Source organism: Ochotona curzoniae, unplaced genomic scaffold (genome assembly GCF_017591425.1).
Source record: "Ochotona curzoniae isolate NIBS_2020 unplaced genomic scaffold, NIBS_Ocur_1.0 contig_43, whole genome shotgun sequence".
NCBI lineage: Eukaryota > Metazoa > Chordata > Mammalia > Lagomorpha > Ochotonidae > Ochotona > Ochotona curzoniae.
The window spans coordinates 2,926,805-2,942,400 of record NW_024466218.1 but is presented as its reverse complement, the minus strand read 5'-3'; positions in this window follow the sequence as shown (position 1 = coordinate 2,942,400).

Genomic DNA, 15,596 nt, shown 5'->3' with positions numbered 1-15,596 from the left:
TGCAGCCATTTGGGTAGTGAACCAGCACAGCTCTTTCTCTTTCTATGTAGCTCTTTCTAATAAAAATAAATAAAGCACTACAGCAATACCCAATAAAAAGCAAGCTCAGAAGGAGTGTTCCTCCCACCCAATCTGTAGGTGTTTATGAAATAATTACCGTTGCATATCTGGGTTTATTCTCTTAAAAAAAAATTAGCCTGTGTCTGTGCTGTGGTTTGAATGCGGCCGCTTTGAGACCCAGGTGTGGCCAATGAGCTGCTGCCCGGGGGTGGGAGCTGGAAGCCGTGATTGGGCCTCCTGAGCGGTTAAAGGCCCGGAAGATGGGAGTCTGCAGCCAGCGAGTCCTCTTGCTCTCGGCCTTCTGCGCCTTGAGGGCAGCCGGAAGCAGGAAGCAGGAAGACGCCAGCTTGGCAGCAGCCGGCGCAAGAGGACAAAGATGCGAATGCCTTCTTCTTGGGCTTCCTGAACTTCACAACGGTGAGCAAACGCGTTTCTGTCTTTCAAAAATTACCCAGTGTGGTGGGTTTCAGTTTTTGTTGTCTCGGAAGCAGCACTACCAGAGGAATTCACTGTCCTCATCGTACGTTTGGATTCAAATTAAACTTCAGCCTTGGAGAGAAGTTGAGAAAAGAGCACATGGGAGCTCCTAGTCTTAAGGCGACACCGATATGCTCCTTTTAAAAAAGTCTCCTCTAACCTGTAAATTGCTTGGTGTTTCCTTGCTGTGTTAGCTCGCTGGGTCGTCATCAATTCACTGAGTGTGTTAGAAGTGGGTGGTGGTAGAAGGAACTCAATACGGGACCTGGGCTGTCGTTTGGCACAAGTTTCAGAATGTGGGAATTCCTTCTCAACGAAATGTTGTCAGAAAGCAGGATTAATTCCATGATTGAGTATCTTGGTGTGTTTGTCTACAAGGAGAGCCGACCAGAGTGAAGATATGAGCTGTAATTGGAGAAACAGCAGCAGGTGTTTGTCGGCAATACAGCAATTGTGTTTTATCTGATGTCCTTGTGCTCGTAGAATAACTGTTGGATGTGGGACCATGTGTCCAAAGAAGTAGCAGATTAGCTGTGATAATATGAGACTGGGAGCTACTTTCTTTTTAAAAAATCCTGCCCCCAACCCCAACTTGATGTCTGTGGAAGTATTTGAAAGATCAATTCCGCAGGGATTGGTGATAGCCTTGTGAGTTCTGCCAGCGCCAGATGAGCCTGAATGAGAGGTTGCATGCACAAACCCACGGCCGAGCCTGGGAGTATTGTGCAGAAATGTGTAGCAAAGGGAATGACTTCACTTTTAAACAGACCAAGTTTGACGTAATCAGGCCGATTTTAATTTCCTGACTTCAAAATTTGTATCATGAGAACACGCGCAGCCGGAAAGACACTGTCCCAAACATTAATATATGCCCTGAAGCAAAGTCACTAACTTGAAAATATCTGTTCGAACACTTGCTTAGCACTTGTCCAACACAGCCGGGTAGAGGAGGTAGGACCTCAACTGGATTTTATTCAAGCACTGCAAAAAAGGCAGCACTTCCTATGAATTGTCCTCACCCAAACTCTGTTTTCCAGAGTTCTTTCCTTTTACTTTACAGTTCATAGAATACACCCCTCATGTGACACCATCATTTGGTCTTACTGGCTTTCAAAATGGAAATAAGCTTGGAATCAGCTGTTTTCCCAGCCCCCTGTTCTCCCTGTTAGAACTGCCCCTGTCGTTTAAAGCCAGGCAGATGGAAACTTGGCAGTCAGTGTAATTCTGAGGGTCAGCTTCCGAAGGCCTGCCAGTGGGAGAGAAGGGCCAGGTGCAGGCCTGCTGGAGATGCAGAACTTGGCCCACCTGCTGCTGAAAGTTGTGAGGCTGGGTAGAAGGTGTGAAAGGCCATCTAGTCAGGAAGCTGGCACAGGAAAAACCCATTGCGGTGTATTTTGAAGCTCTTGGAAAAGAGAGCTTAGCGCAGAGTTGATGCTCAAGAAATAACAGAATAAGCTAGAGTGTGTGGAAGAAAGAAAAGACTGAGAGGTTTGAATTCATGTAGGCAAGTGGTTCTCATCTGAGTTCTTACGGTTGGACGGGGTGCTGCTGGTCCTTGCGTATAAATGTGAGAAATGGCACTATCTCCCACCAGTACATGAAAGAACCAGTTTGTGGGAAAGCATTAGAAACTATGAGTTCCTATTACTGCTTCTACCTGAACCTTTAGATCCTGAGTGTTAAAGGTGTGTGTGCCACCCCTCCCAGCCTCTGGTCATCAACATTGTGTATACAGATGTTCTTAATTTTTAAATTTCAGCTTCTATATAAAAGTGGAACACATACTCTCCATCTTTCTGCATCTGGTTTATTTCAAGCAAAATTATGTCTTCCAATCCTATATATTTCGCTGCAGAAGACAGCTGAATACTGAATACTGAATACTATTTATAGCTGAATACTATTCCACCATATATATATATATATATATATACCACATTTTATTTATTAATCTAATAATGGACACCTTAGTTATTAGGAACAGTGCCACTATAAACATGGTACTGTAGGCTATCTATTTGAAATAATAAGCCCTTCTCTTTTGGATATATAATCAGTACTGGGATTGTTAGATCACATCAATTCCACTTCTGGCTTTTTTTTTTTTTTAAATATTGAAAGGCATAGTGACAGAGGCAAAAAGACAGATTTTCTGTCTCAACTCCCCAAATGACCACAATGGCCAGGGTTGGGCCAGGCTGACATCAGGAGCCTGGAATTCTATTCAGATCTCCTCCATGGTTGGCAGGGATCCACACTTGTGCCATCCTCTGCAGCTCTCCCAGGCGTATTAGTCAGGACCTGGAGTCAAGGTGGATCAGTAGACTCCGAAATGGCACACATATGGGATGCTAGCATTGTGGTTGGCAGCATAACCCACTCCATACTGCTTTTCACAATGTTAGTACCAATTTACATTCCCACCAGCAGCATATAAGAGCTCAGCTTTCTTCACATCCTTGTTACTCTTTTTGACAATAACTATTTTATGTGATTGAGATAATAGCTCCGTGTTCAGTTTTAATACACATTTCCCTGATGGCTGGTGATCTAGTGTTTCTGCATATATTTGTTGGTCAGTTTTGCTCCTTTGAGAACTATATATTCAGATCCATTCCCATTTCTTGATTGGATGATATGGTTTTTTGTTTGTTTTAGCTGAGTTTTTTTGAGTGGCTGATATATATGGATAAAATTCTTGGTTGGATAATCAGCTTGCAAATACTTTCTCCATCCCGTGAGCATCTCTTAACTGTTTGCTCTATAGAAGCTTCTGAGTTTGATATAATCCCATTTGTCTAGTGTTGCTTTTACAGTCTTGCCCAAGAAGTCATCACCTACACCAGTGTCTTAAAGTATTTCTCATATGTTTTCTTCTAGTAATTTCATGGTTTCCATGAAATCCATGAGTCTTACTTCTAGATAAATAAATGTAATTGTCCTAGTACTATTTGGTGGAAGGTTCTCCTTTCTCCAGGCATTGCTTTTTAACTCATTAGTCAATGATTAGTTGATTGTAGCTGTGTGAATTAAATTCTGGGATTTCCCCTAATGTTCCATTTGTCTACCTGTCCATTTTAAGCCAATATCAACCTGTTTTAATTCTATATCTGAGCTATATGATACTGTGCTGTCTCCAGCTTTGTTTTTAGGATTGATGTAGCTATTCAGGTTCTCCTGTGTTTCCGTATGTATTTTAGTATCTTTTCTAGATCTGAGGATGTCCTCTTTGGCATTTTGACTGGAATTCCCTTGATTCTGTAAATTACTTGGTAGTATAGACATTTTGATACTCATTGCACTGATCAACTACCATGGAAGATCTTGGTATTTTAGATGTCCTCTGTACCTTTAATGTTTTGTAATTTTGTAGAGACCTTTAACTTCTTGGTTAAATTTATTCAAATTTATTTAAATTTTTAGCAGCTTTGGTGAAATTATACTGATTTTACAAATTCTTTATCAACCATGGCATTGTTTGTGTATACAGAGGTTATTCATTTTGGGTGTTGACTTTATATCCTGCAACTTTACCAAACTCTTAGGTGTTCAATGGTCTCTTAGTGAAGTCTTTTTGGTTTCCCATATAGGGAATCATGCATCTGTGAACAGAGATAGCTTGACTTTCTTCTTTACAATATATTTCCGTTTTACTTTTCTTGCCTAGTAGTTTTGGCTAGAACTACCAGAAATACACTGACTATCAGCGATGAGAATGAGCATCCTTGTCTGGTTCCAGGTCTTAATGGAAATGCCTTGACTCCATTCAACATGATGCTAACAAGGGGTTTTTCATACAGTGCCTTGATTGTGTTGAGGAATTCTCCTCCTACACCCAATTTGCTTAAGGTTTTTATCATGAAATAATGTTGCTTATTATCAAGCATTTTACCTGCATCTATTGAGATAACTGTATGATTTTAATTCAGCCAATGTACCACATTAATTGCTTTGCATATGTTCAACCATCCCTGCATAGAAGAGGTAAATCTCTCTTGGCATGGGTAAGTGAGCTTTCTGATGTGTTGTTGAATTTGATCAGCTATTTTTTTTTTTCATATCTGTGTGTGTCCAGAATAGTGGTCCTAGTTCTCCTTCTGTTGTGTTTTTCTGATTTTGCAATCATATTGATGCTAGACTCATAGAAGGAAATTGGAAGGATTCTCCACTTTTAGTTAGTTGGATAGTTTAAGAAGAACTTACTCTGGTTCTTAAGTTCTGCAGAATTCAGTAGTGAAACCACCCAGTCTTGGGATCTTATTCGAGGATTCTCTGTTGCTGATTATCTTCCACTTTAGCTACTAGTCTAACCAGCTTTTTATCTTTATGACTAAATTTTGGAAGATCAATCCATTTCTTCTAGTTTTTTATTCTATACTGCTTTTAGTAATTACTGATTAATTCTATGTCTGTGTTCTATCACCATTGTAATTTGAGTCTTCTCCCTTTTGATTTTTTGTTATTAGGGACAATAGTGTATTGATGCATTTTTTTTTCAAAACAGTTCTTCACTGACCATTGTATTTTGTTTTATTCATGTAAAGTGAGTGGATTTCATATTTCTGTGACAGATTCAGAAGCATGGGACTCCCCCCTCATTTTCTACTAATTATTACATGGTATGTTCTCCTTACTGTACAATCACAAGTGTAATATTCTCATTAGGTAAAGATACCAAGACATGGGAAGTAAGAGGGGGAAAAAAAGAATACTACTATTACTCAGGAATATGGACACGAGCTTTTTAATCAGTAATCAAACCCCAAGATGATAATCTTGATTAAAGACTACATTTTTCTTATATTCTATGTTGTCCTAGATCAGAAAAAACGTATTTGTCTTTTGGGGACTGGCTTAGTTCACAAAGAATAATGGTTTCTAACTGGGTTCATTTAGTTATGAAAGACAAGTTTTTTTTTTTTTTTTTTGGTGACTGAGTAGTATTCCATCGTGTGTAAAAATATTTTCTTAACCAAGTGATGGGCATCTGGGTTGATTCCATATCTTAGCTATTGTGAATGGGTTGCTGTAACATGGGGTGCAGATAGCTTTCTCACACACTTCCTTCATTTCATTTGGGAAAATTATAGAAGTAGGATGGCTTGGTCATATAATAGATTTGTTTTCGGATGTCTGAGGACTCTCCACACTGTCTTCCAACATGGTTGCACTACTTGATATTCCCACTAACAGTGAATAAAGGTATCTTTTTTTTCTCCACATTCTCACCAGTAATTGTTTGTTTTCTGATGTTTGCATCATAGCTATTCTCACCAGGGCAAAGTGGAACCTCATTGTGGTTTTTATTTGCATTTTCTTGCTAGCTAAAGAACCTGAGCATCCTTTGAAAAAGCTGTTCATTCCTTGGCCCATTTCTTAACTGGATTGCTTGTTTTGCTGCTGTTGAGTTTCTTGGTTTTTGTGTGTTGTGTGTGCTTTTATATAGATCTTGGATTTACTCTTCCATCGGCTTAGCAGTTTCCAAATGTTTTCTCTGGTCCTATTGCCTGCCTCTTCACTTCATTGACAGTTTACTTTGTGGTGCAGAGGCTTCTTAGCTTGATGTAATCCCATTTGTGTGTTTTCCCCTTTGGTTTTCTGGACTTCTGGGATCTTGACATCTGTACTTACACCTATGTCTTATGTTCTGATGTTTTCCTTTACTAATTTGATGGTAAAAGATGATAGACTTAGCTCTTTGATCCATCTAGAGTATAATTTTTAAAACAACATTTTACTTAAGGGAGAAAAGAGGGCAAGACAGAAGGAGAGAGATCTTCCATCCGCTGGTTCACTGCCCAAAGGGTTTCAGTGGCCAGGGATGGATTGGTTCGAAGCTGGGAGCCAGGAGCTACTTCTGGAACTCCCACATGGATGCAGAAGCCAAAGCACTTGATCCATCCTCTGCTACTTTCCCAGATTCTTAGCAGGAAGTCTGATCAGAAGCAGAGCAGCTAGGACTCAAACTAGCACCCAAATAGGATGTGGTACCACAGGCAGAGGATTAGCTTGCTATGCCACCACACTGGCCTTGAAAGGTAATTTTTATCATTTGAGATCGGGTTCTTTTTTCTTCACACGTAGTTATGGTTTTCTCTGCATGATTTGTTGAAGGCTGTTTTTTTCTTTCTGGATTTTTGCTTCACTTGACAAGAATTAATTGGCTGGAGATGTGAGTTCATTTCTAATATTTCTATTTTGTTGTCTTGATCTTCATGTCTGTTTTTGTGCCAGTTTTGGTATGTCTTGATTATAACTGCCTTGCAGTACTTAAACTCTGATAATGTGATACCTCCAACTTTATTTTTAAGAATGTGTTCAGTGTCTTTAATATCTCCATATTTTTTGCATCTTTTTTCAAGTCCTGAGAATTTTACAGGTATATTGATTGGGATCTCACTGAATCCAGACACTTGTCATGAGGGCATTTTGATGATATTCTACTAATCCACACACATAGCAAATTTTTTCATATTTTTGTTTCATCTATTTAATGTTTCATAATTTTAAATATCTCTTGCATCTGTGGTTAAACTTATCCCAAGGATTTTTTTTTTCAGTTGTGAATGGGACTGCTCTTAGAGCCCTTTCTCAGCCAATGAATTGTTAGTACATATAAAGGCCATTGGTTTTTGTGCTGATTTTATATCATGCAACTTTACCAAACTCTTCTGAATTGCAACAGTTTCTTAGTGGAATCTTATTCCCTACGTAGAGAATTAAGACATGTGCAAACAGGAATAGCTTGATTTCCTCCTTTCCAATTTGTATCCTTTTATTTTTTCTTGCCTAATAGCTCTGGATAAAAATGTCTAAGACTAAATTGAAGATCAGTGGTGAGAGTGGGCAACTTTGTCTGGCTCTGGATCTTAATGGAAATGCCTCCAGCTTTCCACCATTCAGCATGATGCTGGTAATGGTATAATATATATATAAATATTAGAATGCTTATTCTATACCCACTTTTACTTAAGTTTTTATGATGGGCTACTGTATTGATCAGATGCTTGCTCTAGGTCTGTTGAGATAAGCTAAAGAATAAAAGTATTTCGTTATAGTTAATGTGATCGATCAATGCAAATCAATAGATGTGATCCAACTATCGTTGCTTATGATAAATAAATCCCAGTTGATCCCCACTTGGCCAGGTGAATGATCTTTCTGAAGTGTTACTGGATTAGATCACCTTTTGTCAAGGACTTTTGCACCTCTGTGTATCAGGAATATTGGTCTATAGTTTTCTTTCCCTGTTTTTGTTTTGTTTTTTGTTTTTTTTTTTTTTTAATTAGGTGATATTGGTCTCCTAGAAGGAGTTTCAAAAATTTTTTTGAAATCCCTCCCTTTCAAAAATTTTTTTTGAAGACTTATTTTTATTTGAAAGGCAGAGTCAAAGGTAAGACAGACCTTCCTTCCACTGGTTAATTCCTCAAATAGCCACAACAGCTGAGGCTCGGCCCATAACCGGGAGCTGGCTTCCCCACGGGGGAGTTGGCTCCTCTTCTGCTGAATTCCTAGGCATATTAGCAAGGAGCTCAACTGGAAATAGAACAGCCAGTACTCAAACTGGCCACAGGCTGAGGCTTAACGTACTACATCAACCCCTCAGTTGTTTTCAATAGATTAAGAATTGGAGTTAGTTTGATTTTGAGTTAGCGAAGCTGTCTTTTGTTTTTTTGTTTGAATCTGTAATAAAGACTTTCCAATCACTATCCTATTCATTTATGTAGAATTTCTGTGTCATACTCAAGTCAATTTTATGTGTCCCATAATCTATTTATTTATTCTAGATATTCCAGTTTGTTGACATCTAGTTATAATTATTCCTAATGAATCTTTATGTATCTCTGATTTGTTATTTGTTATATTTTCTTCATTTTTTTGGCTTATTGGACTAATGGTGTATCAATTTTTGGTTTTCAAAAGCAGTTCAGTTCACTAAACACATACTTTTTGGTTTCAATTTTATTCTCCAATTACTTTATGCTGCTTTGTTTTTCTAGGTTTTTGAGATGCATTAATCATTTGCTTCCTTTCTGATTTATTCATATAAGCACTAATTGCTATGATTTTCCCTCTTAGCACTGATTTGCAGTAGCCCATAAGTTTTGGTAGAGAGTGCTGTCATTATTTTCAGGAATTTTTATTTTCCTTTCAATTTCTTCTATGACTCATTCACTGTTCATCCACCAATATTTTATTCAGTCTCTATATATTTTCATATTTTCTTGTTGATTTTACAGCTTCATTTTCTTGTTAGAAAAGATACATGGAATGATTTAAATTTTGAGTCTGTTCAAAATTGCTTTATGGACTAATATATGGTCTATCTTAGAGAATGTTCAATATACTGGTAGAAAGATGTGTTTTGTAACTGAGATGAAATGTTCTATAGATATTAGGCCCATTTGTTCTACACTATAGATCAGCTCTGTATATTTGCTGATTTTGTTTGTTTGCTGATTTTTTTGTTTAGTTCACTAATGAAAGTGGAATTTTGAAGTACCCCATTATTGCACTAGAATCTATGTGTCCCTTTAGATTCATAGCCTATGTTTTACATAGCCAAGTGCTCTAGCTTTGGGTGCATATTCATTCACCGTGATTATTTGGTTCTGTTGAATCAATCCCTCAATCCCTTAATTTTGTTCCTTTGGGGAGAATTATGGTTTTTTGTGTTTTTTTGTTTTTTTTTTTTGTTGTTGTTGTTGTTGTTGTTCATTGCCAGAGGCCAGCTCCAAAGAGTTCAGAGCTCGAGAAAGGTGTGTGGAGTTGGCAAAAAGGAAAGACAAGGACACTGTCATTTGGTGCCCTCTTGTAACAGCTCACGAAGCTGTCCTTTTGTATTTACCCAGCCACATAACAAGCTTCTGCACAAACACTTGATTGCTCTATTTTTACTTCATGACTAAGGGGGCATGTACAAACATTTGATCATTCTGTTTGTACTTCATGGCTAAGCAGTCCACTGAAGATAATTCTGCAAAATACTGTATTCATATTCTTCGAAGCAAGTCCTTGTTCATTCTTCAGTAGTAGCAATGGTGCAACAGCCAGGGCTCCAAGGCCAAGGCACATGGGATTACCTGCTAATCAGTAATATATTCCTACCACATTTGTTTCTTCAATTTACCCATCACTTAATGGGGAAAAAAGATACAATCCAAGACAAAAGTTTCAAATATTAAATTCCCCTACAACTATAAGCTGTACAACCTCATAAAAAGTCAAACAATAATCACATATTTCTATAATAAAATTACCCTGTAATTTCTCTAGTCAAAAAATTATAAAAGTGGCTAAAACAGCTACATTTCTATGCTCCAAAGAGTTGCAAGGACAAGCTAAACTTTAGGGTCACAGTAACTGTACTTCTTGCCATAGTAGTTTCAGTTCAAACTTCCATTAGTTTTTAAGATTCTTATCAAGCTATTTCCCAGAAGCATGCCACATGTCTGGGCGAGATTCCAGGGCAATGAGTAGGCACACAATAAGGTGTTTAGAAATGGCATGGGCTTGGTTGTACTCCTGTGTGTAGTTAAAGGCCCACTCACTAAGACATTATCAGTAAGATTAACTCCCAAGCTCACATCAGTTTCAAAAGCCATCTCACAGGGGCAAACAACAATGCCTCAATAGATTATAAAATTCTTAGTGGGGTTGTTGAGTGTCCATGCAAAAGGGCGTGAGACTGCTGAAGTGGTCAGAGACATCTGCCAGGTCTTGCCATACAGCTGGAAGTTCCTTCGTCTCTGCCAGCAGGAGAGCTGTTCACACCTTCCTGTCATCCATGCCCACTGCAGGGACCTCACCAGTGCATCTTGCTCACATAGCTCTGTTTGGTTTTCTGCATTTCAGTAAGGACTTGTGTTTTCTCCTTGGGTGATTTTTTTTTTTTTATCTTTGAACTTTGCCTCTCTGGCTTAATAGAGTGACTGATCCTTTAGTGGATATCTGCATGTGTGTGTGCTGGCAGTGAGCAGTGTGATCTGGTCGGCGCCCATGTATGGGGTGAAAGTCCATGGTGACACCCAGATTGGGTGTGGTGGATCTCCTCTTTAGTCTGCACCAGGAAGACAACTGTCATGGCTGATAAAGTAAACTTCCCCTGTACACTTCCAAGGTGACCGATGCCCGAGTTTATACCTGGTGGATATATGTCCTAACCACACCAGAAGTATTCCCCAAGAGCTGTATAGTCCAGTGTCCCCTGAGATCCAGCTACAGACTACACCCTATCCTGCAGTCACAGAATTCTCAAAGTTTGTGCCAAGACTCCTTTGGTCCCAAGTTGCTGAAGTTGACTGGGTTTCAGGAGTTTGCTCCAGCCATGGAGAATAGGCTCTACCTAGGAGATCTGTTTTGGGTGCTTACTCCTCAGGCCCTGTAGTTAAGAGGGTCTGAGTGCATGCTTCTCAGTCCCCAGTAAGCGCATGGCTCCTTGCCTAGCCATCAGTCTAGTCTCTCACTGGGGAATACAGACCTGGTCTAAAGCAGAAATTGGGGTGGTGCCTTGATTTTTTTTTTTTTTTCCCACATCAGGCAATGTTATCGGCTGCTCAGGTTGCCATCACCCATCCCACCTTTCTGCCAGAGTGCTGCAGTCGCAGTGATGAAGCAGCCACCGCTGTGCAGTCACACTGTCTTATGCTGCTCCACAATGTGTCCGTGCCTTCTATCCAATTCTCTACCATGCAATTCTCTAACTCTCCAACAGAGTACACCTCCTCTATCTCTCCCTTGCAAACCCACCTCAGCCAAAATTGGCTTGTCTTGGGCCCAGCGCAATAGTGTAGTGGTTAAAGTTCTCGCCTTACACGTGCCAGGATCCTATATGGTCACTGGTTCTAATGCTGGCAGCCCCGCTTCCCATCCAGCTCCCTGCTTGTGGCCTGGGAAAGCAGTCAAGGACAGCCCAAAACCTTGGGACCCTACACCCTCGTGGGAGACTCGGAAGAGCTCCTGGCTCCTGGCTTTGGATTGGCTCAGTTCCAACCATTGCGTTCACTTGGAGAGTGAACCATCAAGCAGAAGATCTTCCTCTCGGTATATCCGCATTCCAATAAAAATAAATAAATCTTTACAAAAATTTGGCTTGTCTTGTTACTATTTGGCCACTTTGGGCACATTGTATTGTATTTTTGGTTTTAATTTGATTCTGATTTTTTTTCTAATTTGAGATTTGGTTTGTTTTTCTAGATCATTGAGATGTATAATTGCATGATCTAGTTGATAACATTTATAATTTCTTGATATAGATGCTAACTAGTATGAAATTTCCTTTAAACGCTGCTTTTACTGTATCCCCTAAGCTTCAATATGTTGTGACCTTTGTTTCTAGGATTTCCCTTTTGATATTCTTCCATGACCCAGTGTCCATTTGGGAACATATAATTCAGTCTCCATGTGTTTTCATGTTTCCTAAGAATTTCAAGTTGTTCATTATCAATGTCGTTCCATTGCATTCAGAAAAGATACATGAAATGATTTATGGCCACGTTTGTGGTCTAAGCAAATGTTCATGTACTAATGAGAAGATGTGTATTCAGCATGGGATGACATGTTCTGTAGATATGAAGCCCATTTGTTCTACACTGTAGATTAGCTCTGTGTATTTGCTGATAATTTTGTTAATATGCCCATTGATGAAAGTGGGATTCTGAAGTCCCCCATTATTGTACGGGAATCTGTTTCCCATTAGATTCATTAATGTGTTTTACATAGCGGGCCATAGCATTGGGTGCATATACATCCACTGTAGTTACTTTGTCCTCATGAATCAATCCCTTAATAATTATATAATGCCCTTCATTGTCTCTTAACAGTTTTTGTGTTAATGTCTGTTTTGACTGATAATAGGATGGCTATATCTGTTCATTTTTGCTTCCCATTAGCATGGAATGTCTTTTTCCTATCCTTTATTTTCAGTTGTGTGTCATTTTTGGTGAGGTTTCATATATGTAATAATATACAGTATATATGACAAACATGTTATATATAGATTTTATATATAGTATCTAATATAAAATGAATAGGTTTCATATTTCAAAATGCAGATTTGGAACCTTGGGGGGTCCCTGCCTTCCCGCTAACCCTTCAATTTCCCTATTTTCTGCTCTCCCTATTTTTTCCCAAAATCTGAACATATTTTCCTTTTGCTTCAGAAACACAAACTTAACACTCTGATAAAGATGACATGACACAGCAGGTAGAGGAAACAGAAAAAAGTGGAAAATCTTACTATTACTCAGGAATGCACACACAGTGTAAACACCAACTAAATTTGAGGAAGTTTATCTCATTTAAAATGATTTAATTCTTGTGCTTTGTGTTTTAGTTGTCGCAGATTTTCTTAATTCCTGAATTTACTACTTGGTGTTTTGAATGCCTTTTTTTATTCAGACAATTCCTCAATATCCATCTTCAAGTTTTGAAGTGTTTTTGTGTTCCTCTGAGGGTTCATATTGTTCCCTTCTTGGTGTTTGTGTGTCTGTGTTTATTCTTAGGTATTTCAGTAACAACTTGTGGGTTTTCCCTCTGATCTTTAATCTTTGAGCTGTGCTTCTGTGACTTAATGGAATGCCTGTTCCTTTAGCGGGGATCTGGGAATTGGAGTGAGTGTGGGCAGTGTGATCTGGTCAGTGCTCAAGCATGGGTTTTGAGTCCAAGGCTACACTGAAGCTGGGCTTTGTGGATCTCTTTATCAGAGTGGGGGATATGATCACATGGTTGTGTGACAGCCTTGTCCCCTCTCTGCTAAGGTGATCAATGCCTGGGATCAGCTTACCTACCCCACCCATGCAGGTGTTGCAGAATTCTCATTCATGCCATGCTAGCCTTCCAAAGGCACATGGAACAGCTCTTCTGGCCTGTGCCACATGGGGAGAGCAGGGGCATTCCCGGAGCCATCTGTTTGCAGATGCTCCACTTTTGGTAGTCTGAGTCTGGGCACCTGTGATGGTTTCGGGTATGGGGACACCTCCCAGTTCTAAGTGGGCATTTTGCTCCCTGCCAGCACTCCCTGCCAAAAATCCATTGGGACCAAGGATTTTTTTCCCTCTGCAAAATCCACTACACTTGTGACTCAGACACTTGTGAGCCACCACAGAATCTACTAGCACTATGAAGATGTAGGGAGATGGGTACAAACAAATATGTTCTCCCTTCACGGATTTGCTTGGCACTTTACCCCTGCTAGTACTCCAGGCAGGACTCAAAATCAATATGGTTGCCAAGATTCTGCTTCAGGTAAAATCACGATTGATAAGGGGTGCCTTAGTCTCTTCTTGTTCCAAGAAGATGGTATCTTCTGCATTCCCAGCTCTGGGTATCAGTGATGATGCCCTGTTTGATGCTGCATTTGTACTGTCCATGCATCTCTTCTTTCTGTAGAATTTCCACTGTAAACTTCTCTCCAACTTTCCTCCCCCCCGTGAATACAATTCCTATACTTTGCTTCTGTTCCCTTCCTGTGATCAAAACCGGCATTTCTTTTCTTTTCAGTCATCTTAGATTCCCTGTATCATGGCTTTAGGGAGCTGTAGTTGGACACATGATGCATAAATGATGTAAGGCTGCCTTGGATCCTTGTTCCTCTGTGGGCTCCTCTTGGAGTTGCCAAAGCAGGGGATGCAAAACTTGTCACCACATCTCTGTGCCTCCTGGCCACACCCAGCAACTCCACACTAGTCCTCTGCAATTGCAAGATGCACATATTTCTCATGTGTGGCCCAGCCAAACCTGGGCTGGTATCCGGAGTCCTCTCACTTCAGCCTTGGCAATCTATATGATCTTTTTGATGTAGAGCTGGATTTGATTTGCTAGTATTTTGCTGGGAATTTTCACATCTTTGTTCCTCAAGGATATTGGCCTGTGATTTTTTTTTTTTTTGGTACTGTCTTTGCTGTCAGTGTAATGCTAGCCTCATAAGAGTTGAGCAGAATTTCATCCTTTCTAGTATTTTTAGAATAGACTGAAAAGTAGAGAGGAAAAGTTAGTTGCTTTTTAAGTGTTTTGTAGATTTCAGTAGTAAAGCCATCAGGCCTGGACTTTGACAGGGGACTTCTAATCACTTCTACTCACTTTTTCAATCACATTGCTTATTAAGGGTCTTAAGTATTCTGTATCTTTGGGATTTAATCAGGGATTAAATTGGATTTAATCTTGGAAGGTTATATGTATCAAGGTATTAACTTCAAGCATCTCTAGCTTGTTAAGCATACAACTTCATAGTAGTTTCTTAATGATTCTTTGTATTGTAATGCATCCCTTTTCATCTCAAATTTGTGTGAATTCTTATCTGGTTAAACATTGTTTTATTTTTTTTTTAAAGATTTATTTTAATTTTTATTGGAAAGGCGGATATACAGAGAGGAGAAACAGAGGAAGATCTTCAGTCCGATGATTCACTCCCCAAGTGAGTGCAACGGCCCATGCTATGCCGATCCGAAGCCAGGAGCCTCTTCCGGGTCTCCCACGCGGGTGCAGGGTCCCCAGGGCTTTGAGCCGTCCTTGACTGCTTTCCCAGGCCACAGGCAGGGAGCTGGATGTGAAGCGGGGCCGCCGGGATTAGAACCGGCGCCCATATGGGATCCTGGGCGTGCAAGGCGAGGACCTTAACCACTGTGCCATCGCGCCGGGCCCAACATTTTTATTTTTACAAACAGTATTTTTATTTTGATCTTTTGTATTTCATTTCAGTTCACTTCTTTGCCTTCATCTTATTTTCCTTTTGGTAATTTTGAATTTGTTAATTTTTCTATTAAGTTCTTAGGATACATTAAATAGTAAATGAAGTTAATGATGTGATATTGTAAGCATTTATTGCTATAAACTTTAATACTGCTTTTGCTGTATCCCACATGTTGTATTTCCTTTATTTGAGGAAATGTGTTTCCTTTTCCATTTCTTCAGTGACCTATTAATGATTTCAGTAGCATGTTTAATTTCCATGTATCAGTCTTGATTGTTTTCTTTACTGCTTTGTGGTCTGAGAAGACACATGGTATGACTGCAATCTTAAGTTTACTGAGACATGACTTGTAGTTTAATAGGCCATCTAT